Genomic DNA, 13,425 nt, shown 5'->3' with positions numbered 1-13,425 from the left:
AACTCTCTCGAACATTCAAAGCACTTCAGGACTTAAGTCCCTCCTGCCTTTCCAATCCTCTTATACCTCACACCCAGATACATGCTACTCTTTGATCCAGTGACACCAGTTTCGTTGCTCTTCCAAAAACAAGACCCTCCATTTCTCAGTTATTTTCTCTGACTGTCCCCCATGGTTGGAAGGCTTTTTTTCTTCCATTCTAGCTACTGGACCTGTTCAAAAACTTATATTTAATAGCTACTACCAGTCTTCTGTGTGGTTTTCAAAACCTTATGTGATCTGACTCTACCTTGCTCATCTCGCTGAATTTGTCATTTCTGGTCAACTTGTACTTTCTTGCCCAGTATGGTCTTGTTGTCCAGTCTACTTTCTATACTCTTTCCCACTTCTATATCTCAGCTCATTCTTTTCCTTTGCACAAATATCTTTAATCCAAATTGTACCCATCCTTTAAAGTCCTACTTTATCCAAATTGTACCCATCTTTTTTTTTTGTTTGTTTTGTTTTTAAACCCTTAACTTCTGTGTATTGGCTCCTTGGTGGAAGAGTGGTAAGGGTGGGCAATGGGGGTCAAGTGACTTGCCCAGGGTCACCCAGCTGGGAAGTGTCTGAGGCTTCCTTTGACTATTCTGTCTCACGTTTACCTCTCCTTTCTCTAAACTTTGAGAGAATTGATTACCCAACAATTCTGCCTCTAGCTTCTGAGGAGAGAAAAGGTTGCGAGAAGAGCAAGAAAGGAAAGACTCAAGTTGAATGAGACAGAGAATAAAATTATGTAAGTGACTGGAAGGGGTTTGGACTAGAGAAGTAAAATCTGAGATTGAATTTGGGGAGGAGAAATTTGGGAGAAATTGAAGAAAATTTGAAGAACTTTTTCTGGGCACAGATACTGGTTTATATTCTACTCAAAAGAGAGGTTGAAAATGAGCATACTTAAGAATGATTAAGGAGAAAGTTGAAATAGTGAGGTAGTATGATGGATAGAGTACCTCGCCTGGAATTTGGAGGATGTGGTTCAAATTTGGCCTCAGGTATTTCCTAGCTATGTGATCCTGGCCAAGTCACTTAATCCCAATTGTCTAGCTCTTGCCACTCTTCTGCCTTAGATCTGATAATAAGGAGGAGGTAAGTGTGTTTTTTTTTTTTTTTAAAAGGAGAAAGCAAAAGCATTTAAAAATAGCTAGTAAATAGGCAATGGAGATGAAGAGGTTGACTATTTCAGATATGGGAGATAGCCAGAAAAAATTTACAGAGACATAAATATAATGCCTTGTTGGAGGAAAAGTAAAGAAGGCAGTGGCACTAGATTGAAGAATTTTTTTGGGAGGAGGGAGCCTAAGGTTGTCATCTTCTGGATTCCCTATTATCCTTCAAATCCTAGCTAAAATCCTGCTTTTATGGGAAACATTTCCTAATCTCTCTTAATTCTAATGAATTCCTTGTGGGTTATTTCCCATTTATCTTGTATATAACTTGTTTATATACAGTTATTTGCATGTTGTCTCACCCATTAAAGGCTTCTAGGTGGCACAATGGATAGAATGCCAGACCTGGAGGCAGAAAGACCTGAGTTTAAATTCAGTTTTGGACACTTATTAGTTGGATGACCCTGACAATACTTCTTTGATTTCTTCTGGCAGGGTCATTTGTGTCCACAAGAATCACCTAAAGGCAGTAACTGTCATCCATTCTCATAAATCACGGGAGGTTCTCTTTTAGGTCTTGGATACTTGCTACAGAAAGACAAAATACCTTTCTGATTGCTGTGACTTGGAACTGACTGTGACTCAGATTATGAACTTCTTACTGCAAAATTCAAACATAAATTGAAGAAATAAGGAAAACCATTAGACTGTATAGATATGACCTAAATAACATTCCTTATGAATATGGAGTAGAAGTAATATATAGATTTAAATGATTAGATCTGGTAGTTAGTATGCCTGAAGAACCACGGGTAGAGGTTTGCAATATTGTTTAGTAGGCAGCAACAAAAGATATCCCAAAGAAAGAAGAGCAAGAATGAAAAATGGCTTTCTGATGAAACTTTACAAATAGCTGAGGAAAGAAGGAAAGGGAAAGATAAAGGAGAAAGGGAAAGATATACCTAACTGAATGCAGAATTCCAGAGAATAGCAAGGAGAGATAAGATTTTTTTTAAAATGAGGGATGGAAAAAAAATAGAAGAAAACAATAGAATGGGAAAGACATGAGGTCTCTTCAAGAAACTTAGAGACATCAAGGGAATAGTTCATGTTAAAAAGGGCATGATAAAAAGCAGAAATGGTAGAGATTTGACAGAAGTAGAAAAGATTAAGATGAAGTGGGAAGAAAACACAGAATATAGAAGAAAAATCTTAATATCACTGATAATCATGATGATGTGATTACTGATCTAGTCAGATAATCTAGAGAATGAAGTCAAGTGGATCTTAGAAAATATTGCTAACAATAAGGCTAGTGAAGGTGATAAAATTCCAGCTGTGTATTTAAAACGCTAAAAGATGATGCCATTAAAATGCTTTGCTTCATATGCCAGCAAATTTGGAAAACTCAACAGTGGCCACTGGATTGTAAAAAATCAGTTTATGTACCAATCCTAAAGAATATTCAAATTACCAAACGATTGTGCTCTTTTCACATACCAGCAAGGTTATGTTTAAGATTCTGCAAGCTAGGTTTCAACAACATGTGAACTGAGAAGGCTGGTTTTCAAAGAGGCAGAAGAATTAGAGACCAAATTGTCAACATTTGCTGGATTATGAAGAAAGCAAGGTAGTTCCAGAAAAGCATTTACTTCAGCTTCATTGACTACACTAAAACCTTTGACTATGTGGATCTCAACAAAATGTGGCAAGTTCTCAAAGAGATTCTTGTCTCCTGAAGAACATGTATGCAGATCAAAAAGCAATAGTTAGAATCAAACAAAGGACAAATAATTGGTTTAAGAATGGGAAAGGGATATGACAAGCTAACTATTGTAACCTTATTTATTTAGATTATATGCAGAATATAGCATGTGGAATGCTAGATTGGATAAAATAAAAGTTGGAATTTAGGTTTCTGGGAGAAATATCGATAATCTCAGATAATACAGATGATACCACTCTCATGGCAGAAAGTGAAGAAGAATTAAGAAGCCTTTTAGTGAGGGTGAAAAAGGAGAGTATAAAATATGGCTTGAAACTTAAGATAAAAAAAAAATCTTGTAACTGGTCTTATCACTTCCTGGCAAAAAAGAGGGAGAAGAAATTGAAGCAGTGTCAAATTTTATATTTTTGGACTTAAAAGTCACTGCAGAAGTCAACTGTAAGCCATGAAATTAAAATTCACTTGTACCTTGGAAAGGAAAGCTAGGGCATATCAGACAGCATACTAAAAAGTAGAGACATCATCTTGCTGACAAAGGTTCATAAAGTCAAAGCGATCATTTTTTTCAGTAGTAATGTATGGTTGTGAGAACTGGATTATAAGGAAAGCTGAGCACTGCAGAATGAAGAATGAATGCTTTCAAATTTCAGTGTTAGAGAAGATTTTTGGGAGATCTTTGGACAGCAAGGAGATCAAATCCATCAGTACCTAAATATTTCTGCCTCTAAGTCCAAACTTCTACCCACTACCTCACTTATTTGTGAAATATCAGAGATGAGATTTGAATTCAGGCCTTGTGACTCATGGGTCAATGCTGAAAAGCTCCCTACATGATTCTGCCTCCCTTTTGGAGGCTCAATGGAGTGACTGTGGCTAGTAGAAAGAATCTGGAATTGGGAGAGACCTAGGTTTGCATTCTGGCTCTTAAATTTTCTAGTTCTATGACCATTGGCATGAGGCTGTTTCTTAAATGCAGTGAGTAATAATAATACTTGTACTACCCAACAGAGGCACTATGTGGGAAAATTGTTCTACAAATGAGAGCTTCTTCTCCATAGCTCGTCTTCTCCTCCAGGTGAAAACAATCTATCCTTCTTTAATTATCTTCTAGCACTTCTCCCTGGTACTTGCCATATTCTGTTTCAGTATTCATCTCCTCTAGTCATCTTTGAAGACAGGATCTATATCTTATTGCATCTCTATACCCTTAGTGCCCAGTACAATGCCTTATACATGGGTGATATAACAGGGCACTGAATAGTGTTCATTAGCATCTGTGGATTCATTGATTGAGGAAGAAATGGATGCTGCATTAAACAATAAATAAAAAAATTCAGCAAATGTTTATCAAATTCTCTCTATGTGGGAGGCACTGGGCTAAGTGCTAGGGATAAGAAGACAAAAATAAAACTACTCTCTGTCCTCAAGGAACATACATATTCCTGGAAGGATGAAACATATACATAGATAAATAAATATAAAAATATGTAAGACCATTATATGTAATTTTAAGAAGGAGAAAGTAATAAATAGCTCAGTAGGTTGAGGGGATAATGAATGAATGAATGGTGTCATATAAGAGGGAGTACCTGAGTCTTGGTTTGAAGGAACTTAGGAATTCTGTGAAGAGGAGAAGAGGAAAAATATATTCTATACCTTGAGAACCACTTATATGCACAAGGGAATGGTGTGGGAGATATAAATTGTCTGACAAGCCAGTTTGACTCGAATGAAGAGTATGTGAAGAGAGTAATATGAAATAATTGAATGGGAGTCTTATTCCAAAGGGCTTAAATGCTAGGCTGAAGAGTTTATATTTTATTTCAGAGGCAGTTTTCAAAGATAATTATTTAATTTTGGGGTATAGAAGGTCAGTGTTTAGGAATATGCAGATGACACTTGTATGAAGAATGGATTGGAGAAGAAAGAGGCTAGAAGACTCATTTATAAGACATTCCAATGTACTTATGAGTGATGATGAGAACCTGGACGAGGCTCTGTTAAGTAGAGATAAGGGGATAGACATGAGAGATGTTTTGGAGATGAAACTGACAAAATTTGGCAATTGATTATATGGGGTGTGTGTGTGTGTGTGTGTGAATGGGCAGAGTGAAGGTTGATTCTAAGATGGCACAACTGGGGGATTGGAAGGATGAAGTACCTTCAGTAGACATGGGGAAATTTGGAGAATAGAGAGTTTTGGTGGGAAATAAAGGCCCCATTAAAATTTTTGTATTGATGCCCTTTGCTTTTATATCTTATATGTATTTTTCTGAATGTACACCTTCCTTAGCTAGCTGGTCTTTCCTTGTAAGAGAGAAATAAGAAAAAGTTCAACAAAATAAACTGGCCCAACAATCACATCTGAGAGTACCTGTGACATTCTACTGATCTATAATCCTTTACTTTACAAAAGGAGGGATGTGTGTTATCTTGTAGGTTCTTCCCATAGCCAAACTTGTTCACTGAAATTACATAGCCTACTAAGTGGCTCAGTGGATAGAGGGTGATACCTGGAGACAGGAGGACCTGGGTTCAAACCTGAGCTTAGACATGTCCTAGCTGTGTGACCCAGGGCAAGTCACTTAACTTCTATTGCCTATCCCTTACTGCTCCTCAGCCTTGGAACCAATATTTAGCTTTGATTCTAAGATGGAAGGTAAGGAAGAAGAAGAAGAAGAAGAAGAAGAAGAAGAAGAAGAAGAAGAAGAAGAAGAAGAAGAAGAGGAAGAGGAAGAGGAAGAGGAAGAGGAAGAGGAAGAGGAAGAGGAAGAGGAAGAGGAAGAAGAAGAAGAAGAAGAAGAAGCAGGAGGAGCAGCCAGATTGCAATGAAGGGAGGTGGGCTCAAAAGAAAGAAGGGGCAACAGGGGAGAATGAGACAATAGCTTGAGGGAATGACAAGATCAAGGGAAGAATCATCTGGTTTTAAATTAAGAACAGAGGAGACCTGGGCACATTTGTAGGTGGCTGGGAAGGAACCAGCAAATAAGGAGTGCATGATAGTATAATACCAAGAGGCTGAGTCAGAAGGGAAGCTGTGAACAAGTTGGGGACTAGGTAGAAAAAATGCCACCAGGAAGTTAGTAGGGGCAGAATGGAGAGATAAAGATCTGTTCTTTGATTGGTCAGCTTGTCTATCTAATTACTGGAGCAGAGGCAGAGCCTGGTAGTGCCAAAGTGATGAGTTAATTTCTTCAGGACAGACAGACAGAGATCAAGAGATCAGAGAGCTGTAATTCTTTCATTTGAGACTGTTGGACTGATCACTTTGGTTTCAAAAAATCTTTAACTTGCAAGCACACATAAATCAGCTAGGTCTTTTGCATAAATCTTTTATGCCCTGCTGCCTCTGGATTTTCCTGCTTCTTGGAACCGATATTCAGCTGAAGAACATTGGCTGCACTCTGAATATAGGTGTGTTCCTGGTAAGGCAGAATGTGTGGAAACTCTTGTCAAGAGAGTAGTCATCGGGAAATCAGCTACAGAGGCCCAGTCACTTCTCTCTTTTTCTCTTTTTTAAACCCTTACCTGCCATCTTAGAATCAGTTCTGTGGTTTGGCTCCAAGGCAGAAAAACAATAAGAGCTAGGCAATGGGCCCAGGGTCACACAGTTAGGAAATATCTGAGGCTAGATTTGAACCTAGGACCTTCCATCTCCAGGTCTGGCTTACTGTCCACTGAGTCACTTAGCTACCTCCCAGGTTACTTCTTCTTCTTCTTCTTTTTAAAATAAACCCTTACCTTCCATCTTGGAGTCAATACTGTGTATTGGTTCCAAGGCAGAAGAGTGATAAGGGCTAGGCAACGTGGATTAAATGTCCAGGGTCACACAGCTAGGAAATGTCCAAGGCCAGATTTGAACCTAGGACCTCCCATCTCTAGGTCTGGCTCTCAATTCACTGAGCCACCCAGCTGCCCCGCCCCCCTTCGGGGTCACTTCTTAAAGAAACAACCTCCATCTTCTTACTGCCCTTCCCCTAATCCCTGCCATAAAAAAGAACTGCTAGGCTATGAAAGGTCTTGGGCATCTGGTACAAGGTAGGAGTTATGGTAGCTGTTATGAGCTGGTTGGGTCATCATCATTATCAAGCCTCTTTTGAACATATGGTTTGTTTATTGGATGAGGACCCCAGGAGACCAGATTGTAATACTCCTTTACAGCAGGGATTATGTCTAATCAAAATCTTATAACCTGTCAACACACCTAATATGATGATGGGACATGATGTGAACACTAAGTAAATATTAGGTTATGATATGGAGGCGGAAAAGGTCCCTCTGGAACAAAGAACACACTGTAGCTGTGATTCCTCACTTCCTTGCTCACTGATGCTTGCCTTAAATGCCTTGCAATTTAAAAAGTAAATTAAAATTAGTTTAGTCTTCAACTTAATATTTCTTTTCCTTCAAGATCCAAATCAGTTGCCGCCAAGTAAATGAAGTTTTCTTTGACCTACCCCAGCCAAAAGTGATCTGTCTATTAAGAGGTTGAATGTGGGACTTGGAGTCAGAAATCTTGGATTTGAATCTTATTTCTTAAAATTACTACTACTCACCATAGCCCTCTTTGTGAGTTCCAATGTTTGGGGCAAAGGCTTCTCAAGTGAATGATTATTTTCTAATTCAGAGTCCAGAAAAGGAAAGGGAAAAAGTGAGAAACCCAAGAACAAGACTTCTCTGTCAAAAAAAGCTGGAGATGGGAGTGGGATACAGTAATTCTATAAATTTATTTCCATATTAGAGAGAGGGGGCAGCTAGGTGGCACGGTGGATAAAATGTTGAGCCTAAAATCAAGAAGATTCCCCTTCTTGAGTTCAAGTCTGGCCTCAGACACTTACAAGCTATGTGACCCTGGGCAAGTCACTTAAGCCTCTTTGCCTCAGTTTCCTCATCTGCAAAATGAGCTAGAGAAGGAAATGCAAAACACTGTAGTAGCTTTGCCAAGAAACCCCCAAATAGGGCCACAAAGAGTCAGATATGACTGAAAAAAGAACTCAAGGAAAACAAATTAGGGAGATGGTTTTCTTAGTTTTTTCTTTTAGTTTGCAGAAAAAAAATCTCCTTCCTGCTATATGCTAGAGATACTCTCTCCATTTGGGGGGATTCCATGAGGGAGACTGATGGGGAGGAAAGTATTATCTTTTATCTCTACTTTAAGATCTATGTTTTAGAATCTTTGATGCGAATATGGGATTGATATATTTTCCAATTTACTAAAAGGTTAGCTAAAAATAGCTTTTTATTTCTATCTCTATGTAGTCTCTTACATGGCCTCTCCTCTGATTCAGAACTATATTACCTCTTGCCTGGACTATTGCAAAAGGCTCCCAATAGGTTTGTTTGCCTCTAATTCTTTCAATCCAGTCCAGAAGAGTCTGTCCGCTTTCTAATCCATCCTTCACATAGATGTCAAAGTTGGCCTGATCGCAAATTCCAAGGGCTCCTATTTGTCTCTAGGATAAAATATAAGTGCTTCAATTTGGCTGTTAAAGCCCTTCATGACTTGTTCCCAAGCTACCATTTGAATCTTATTTGATGCTATTTCCTTTCCTATCCTCTGCAATCCAACCAAACTATCTTTTTCTTTCTAATTCCCACATAGCATTCCTGATTTTGTGGTTTTTACCTATGCCTGCAATGCTCTCCCTTTTCACTTCCTCCTCTTGGGATCTCCTATTTCTTTGAAAACTCTACTCAAGTACTTTCCCATGAAGTCTTTCTTTATTCCCCAGTGGCTGGTTAATTACACCCTCTCACACTCAAGTAATGACCTTTTATTTCTTTTTCGGATATTTGTTCATGCACGTGTTGTTTCCTCCAATGGAATGTAAAGCCCTCTCTGGCAGCAGCTGCTTACTTTTTGTCTCGGTATCCCCTACTGTCTAGCACCATGCCTAGCACACATGCTTAATGACTGTTTGTTAGCAACACAGGTGTAGATGGTCTTAGCTGGGATCCCAAGGAGTCCCATCTCCCCCTTTTAATTTTGGTCAAGACAGAATGAATTGTACAGGATGAATAGGCATGGATGGATTGCAATATGCATTCCAGATCGAATTGCATTATCTATCTCCAAAAACTTTCCTTCTTCCATACTTCCCTATTTCTGCTGAGGTTACCATCTTTCTTCCAGTCACTCAGGCTTTGACTACTCAATCTTCCTCCCTTTGGGTAACCAGTAGTCTGCCAAATCTTATCATTTCGGCTTCCACAACATCTCTTACATATGTCCCATTCACTTACTAATCCTACTTTGGGCCCTTCTCACTTCTTGCCTGGGCTACTCTGACAGCCAACTGGTCTTCCTGCTTCAAGCTTCTCCCTGCACCATTTTATCCTCTTCAGTGATTCCCAAAGTGGGCGCCACTGCCCCCTGGTGGGTGCTGTAGCAATCCAGGAGGGACAGTGATGGCCACAGGTGCATTTTGGGGTGGTGATAGTATGTGACAGGGGGCGCTAAATAATATTTTTTCTGGAAAGGAGGTGGTAGGCCAAAAAAGTTTGGTAACCACTGCTCTATATAGTTGCCAAAATTTTTTCCCTAAGGCACAGATCTGACCATGTCATTCCCCTACTCAATAAACTTGGTTGCTCCTTATTGACTAAAGGATCAAATATTATTTCATCTTTCTCACATCCTCTTTTAATTTCTGTTTTCCTTTTAAGTTTTGTAATATATAGAAATTTTAATATAGTAGCCTAAATACATAATTTATAAGTAACTAAAATATACATTTTAGGGAGTACATACTTAACATTTTTTTACTCATGAATTGAACAATTAAAAAGATTTAGAGACCCTTGGCCTCCTCAAGCTTGCCATTTGAGTCAACACATCTGATCAGACCCAAAGGGGAGTTCATTTGAATCAATGCTATATTTTTGCTGACTATCCTTCCCAAGTGAATATTAAGAAAACTTTCTTTTATAAGATATTTATTATGTGGTCTGTGCATTTCTCATTTTGATCTGATCCTGAGCCAAAACCACCCAACTGGCCTGGATGGTGTTGGACTAGCCTAAATAGATTTCAGTTATCATTACCTTGGCAGATTAAGCATTTATTAAGCACTAATGATGTGGCAGACACTAAGGATACAAATACAAGCTAGCAGATAGTTGTTGTCCTTAAGGAGCTAACATAGATAACATACATCAAGAAGAGAACATATAATGAGCAGCCAGGCAGGCTACTGTGACGTCAAGGAAGTGGCATGGGAACTCGATTCTGGATAAGACGAGACCAATGCTATAATCTGAAACAAACTTCCCAAGGACAGAGTCTAAAGTTCTAAAGTCAGTCTTTTATCCATCATGTCACCTCACATCTCTTACTTACCAAGGTTGTATCTTAATTTATATGAATATTTCCAGAGAAGCCTTTCAAATAACCACAAGATATCCAGATGCCAAAAGCACCTTTTATATCTAGGCACTGATTGAGGTGCTGGGGGTACAGGTATCAAAAATGAAACAATTTCTATTCACAAGCAACTTTCAATATAATGGGAGAGACAAGTACACATATAAATGTGTACGGTGTAAATAGGATATGAATACAAATACTGACAAAATAGTTAAATACATGGCAGCGTAAGAGGGAGGTTACTAGCAGTTGTAATAATACATTTCAAAACCAAATGATCTCTAATGATCGTTAGTATTTAGTAAGTTCAATAAATCCATTCCCTGTGCTGGGAATATTATTTTTGTCTTTTATTAAAAATCCTCCCTTATTTAAATATTTTTCATTTCTGGTCTACGGGTTCTAAGTGTGGTGATACGATGATTACTTGTCATATCTAAATGGAGACTATATTAAAATGATTGTATCCATACTACTCTCAATTCACAATCTAGAAGAGCAGCCCAAGAGGGCAGCTATATCAAATCCAATTCCTTGGTGTCACTTTTGTTTCCATGAAGGACTGATAAAAGGATGTAGGAAGTTCCCAACTGCCAGATGCTCCTGTCTACAGCTCTCCCATTAGTGTGACATGTATACTTTTTGGGGGATTTTTTATTGATATATTTTGTTTTTGAATTATTAACATTTCCTGATTTAGCTCTTCTCCTTCCCTACCCAAATGGCTGTCCCTCATAACAAAGAATAAAAAAGAAAAAGTGGTTCAGACAAACAAACCAACATATCAGTGATGTCATAGAATGACTACAGCAGTTGAGAGACTGGTGTAGAAGTTTTGTGAGGATTGTGAGAGCTATGAATTATTTTACATTTCACCTCCACCGAATGCAGCATGATCAATTCCAACAAAAGTCTTCCAGGAGATTTTTCTCTTTGTAGATAACTGTTGGCTGGTCTACCCTTGCCTTTGTTGCCTCTGCAAGTGCTCTGGCAGGTGATACTCAGCTATTTGGGTAGCCAGAAAAGGAGGAAGATGCCAGGTTCCTTTCACGATCTTATGAGACCCTGTTCTAACAAAGAGAAGACACAAACAAGAGGGGGATCCATCCCAGACACAGGCTTGCCTAGAAGGTCATGAGCTTGTAGCTCAATAGCAGGGGAATGGCATCCCTCCACAGAGCTCAGAGAATCATCCTTAAACCCCAAGGTTGGCAGGAAAAAGACTGAAGGACAGGAAGTGTCCCTTTAATTTGTTCAGGCTCTCTGAATCTCAGAGTTCTCAGAGAGATTCTTCCTTTTATACATATTCCTTGAGTATGTTGACCCAGTCTCTCACACATTTGCTTTTGAATGATTGAGGAGGTATACAGATCTGGCAAAGTTCTGTTGTGGTTGAGGTGGTTTTGTCTCCACTCTTACTCCCCCCCCCCCCAATTTTAATATTTGTTGATCTTAGTAAATCTCCTGGAGTTTGTTTGGTAAAGTTCATATCCTGGATAGCTCTTTAGTGTCCTGAATTATCTGACTCAAAGAAAAGTCACAGAAGGCACAGTTTGTGTTGAGTGGGAAGGGGAGCTTCCAACCTTCCAATGGGCCTTTTCTTTTCTTGAGCTGGAAAGAAACCCCATTCTTAGGGGCTTCAGGGACCTAACCTTCCCTTTCAAGGCAGCCAGTCCAAAACCTGACAGAATGACTATTATCGTCATGGTAGGAGATACAAAATAGTCACATGAATTTTCCAGCAACAAATTAAGCAAAGTATCAAAATATACAGCATATATATATATGATGCTGATTCAAAACGAATGTACAAGAGGGAAAAATATCAAACCTGGAACATTTAGCAATGAATGTGTGTTATCAGTCAATAAATAGAACTTCATGTCAGCTACACATTGCCTGGGTTAGCATTGGCGCTATTGTCTGACTACATGTCTAACTACCTCTCTAGTTTCACCTGGGACATCATAAATTAATCTGGTCACCCTTTTTCTTTGGACCTTCTTACTGACCTTTCTGCCCTGACCCTAGTGCTAGTTGAGGGCACACACTGATCCTATGTCTCATCAGAACTTAAGTCCTACTTCCCTAAAGTCCCAAGTTAATAGAAGGCTCAGGCCATGCAGGACTATTATTATTTCATGAGATAGAGTTGACAATATCATCTTCATTTGAAATGTCTCTTTCTGAGCCGATACCTAGGTCAGTCCGACTTTGTAATTCGTCATTGGTCTCAACTTGCTCACTGGGGAATTCAACTCACCTGTTTCCAAAATGGGGTGGATAGTCCTTGCAATGGCTTGTGCCAACTAGCCTCTGGGATTATTTAGTGAATAAGAATAACGTCTAGTCCCTTGACTAAGCGTGGAATGGATTTCCATCCATATACTAAATTGTACATTTCATGAACACCAAGACTTCTCAGCCATACTTATCATCTTGTTGAAAGTCTTGATAACAAACTTGTGTATCATATTTGAAAATTTTCTTTTAGTGCCATTATTTGCTGAATGATCCTTAGATGATAAGCTTCTTTTAGCTTCTTTCTCATCTGAGGGTTGTACTGGTGGGTGAATTTGTATAGTCTCTCCATTTTCAGGGACTCCAAAGCATATGTCAATAGATAGGCATGGCTCATACCCAAACCATACTTTGGGCACCCAGGACCAATGCCACGAATAATGAGTAAACACATTTAAGTAACAGTAGAGAGAAGTTGGGAAAGTTTTTCATGTTAGAATAGACCCAAAGAATACATAACAGTAAATGGACTCTTTGGCTGGGAATGAGTTAATATCCCAGTTAAAACCAGAACAGGTAATAATCTCATTAAAGGGAAGTCTGCTCTAAGCAGTCTTTAGAGTTGTGGGCCCTGGAAGTCCAGGGAGATAAGGGGTGGTAAGGGGCAATTTCTCCTGTTTCTCTAGGGGCAGCTAGGTGGCATAGTGGATTGAGTGTGAGGCCTAAAGTCAGTTAGAGTCATTTCCTGAGTTCAAATCCAGCCTCAGACACTCACTATGTGACCCTTGGCCAGTTACTTAATCCTGTTTGTCTCAGATTCTTCATCTGTAAAATGAGCTGGAGAAGGAAATGGCAAACCACTTCAATCTTTGTCAAGAAAACCCCAAATAAGGTCAAGAAGAGTAGGACACAAATGAAAAAACAACTAAGTCTGACCTCAAATACTG

Source organism: Gracilinanus agilis, chromosome 5, assembly GCF_016433145.1.
Source record: "Gracilinanus agilis isolate LMUSP501 chromosome 5, AgileGrace, whole genome shotgun sequence".
Classification (NCBI taxonomy): domain Eukaryota; kingdom Metazoa; phylum Chordata; class Mammalia; order Didelphimorphia; family Didelphidae; genus Gracilinanus; species Gracilinanus agilis.
The sequence above is the reverse complement of the archived record's forward strand: the minus strand, read 5'-3'. Positions refer to the sequence as shown.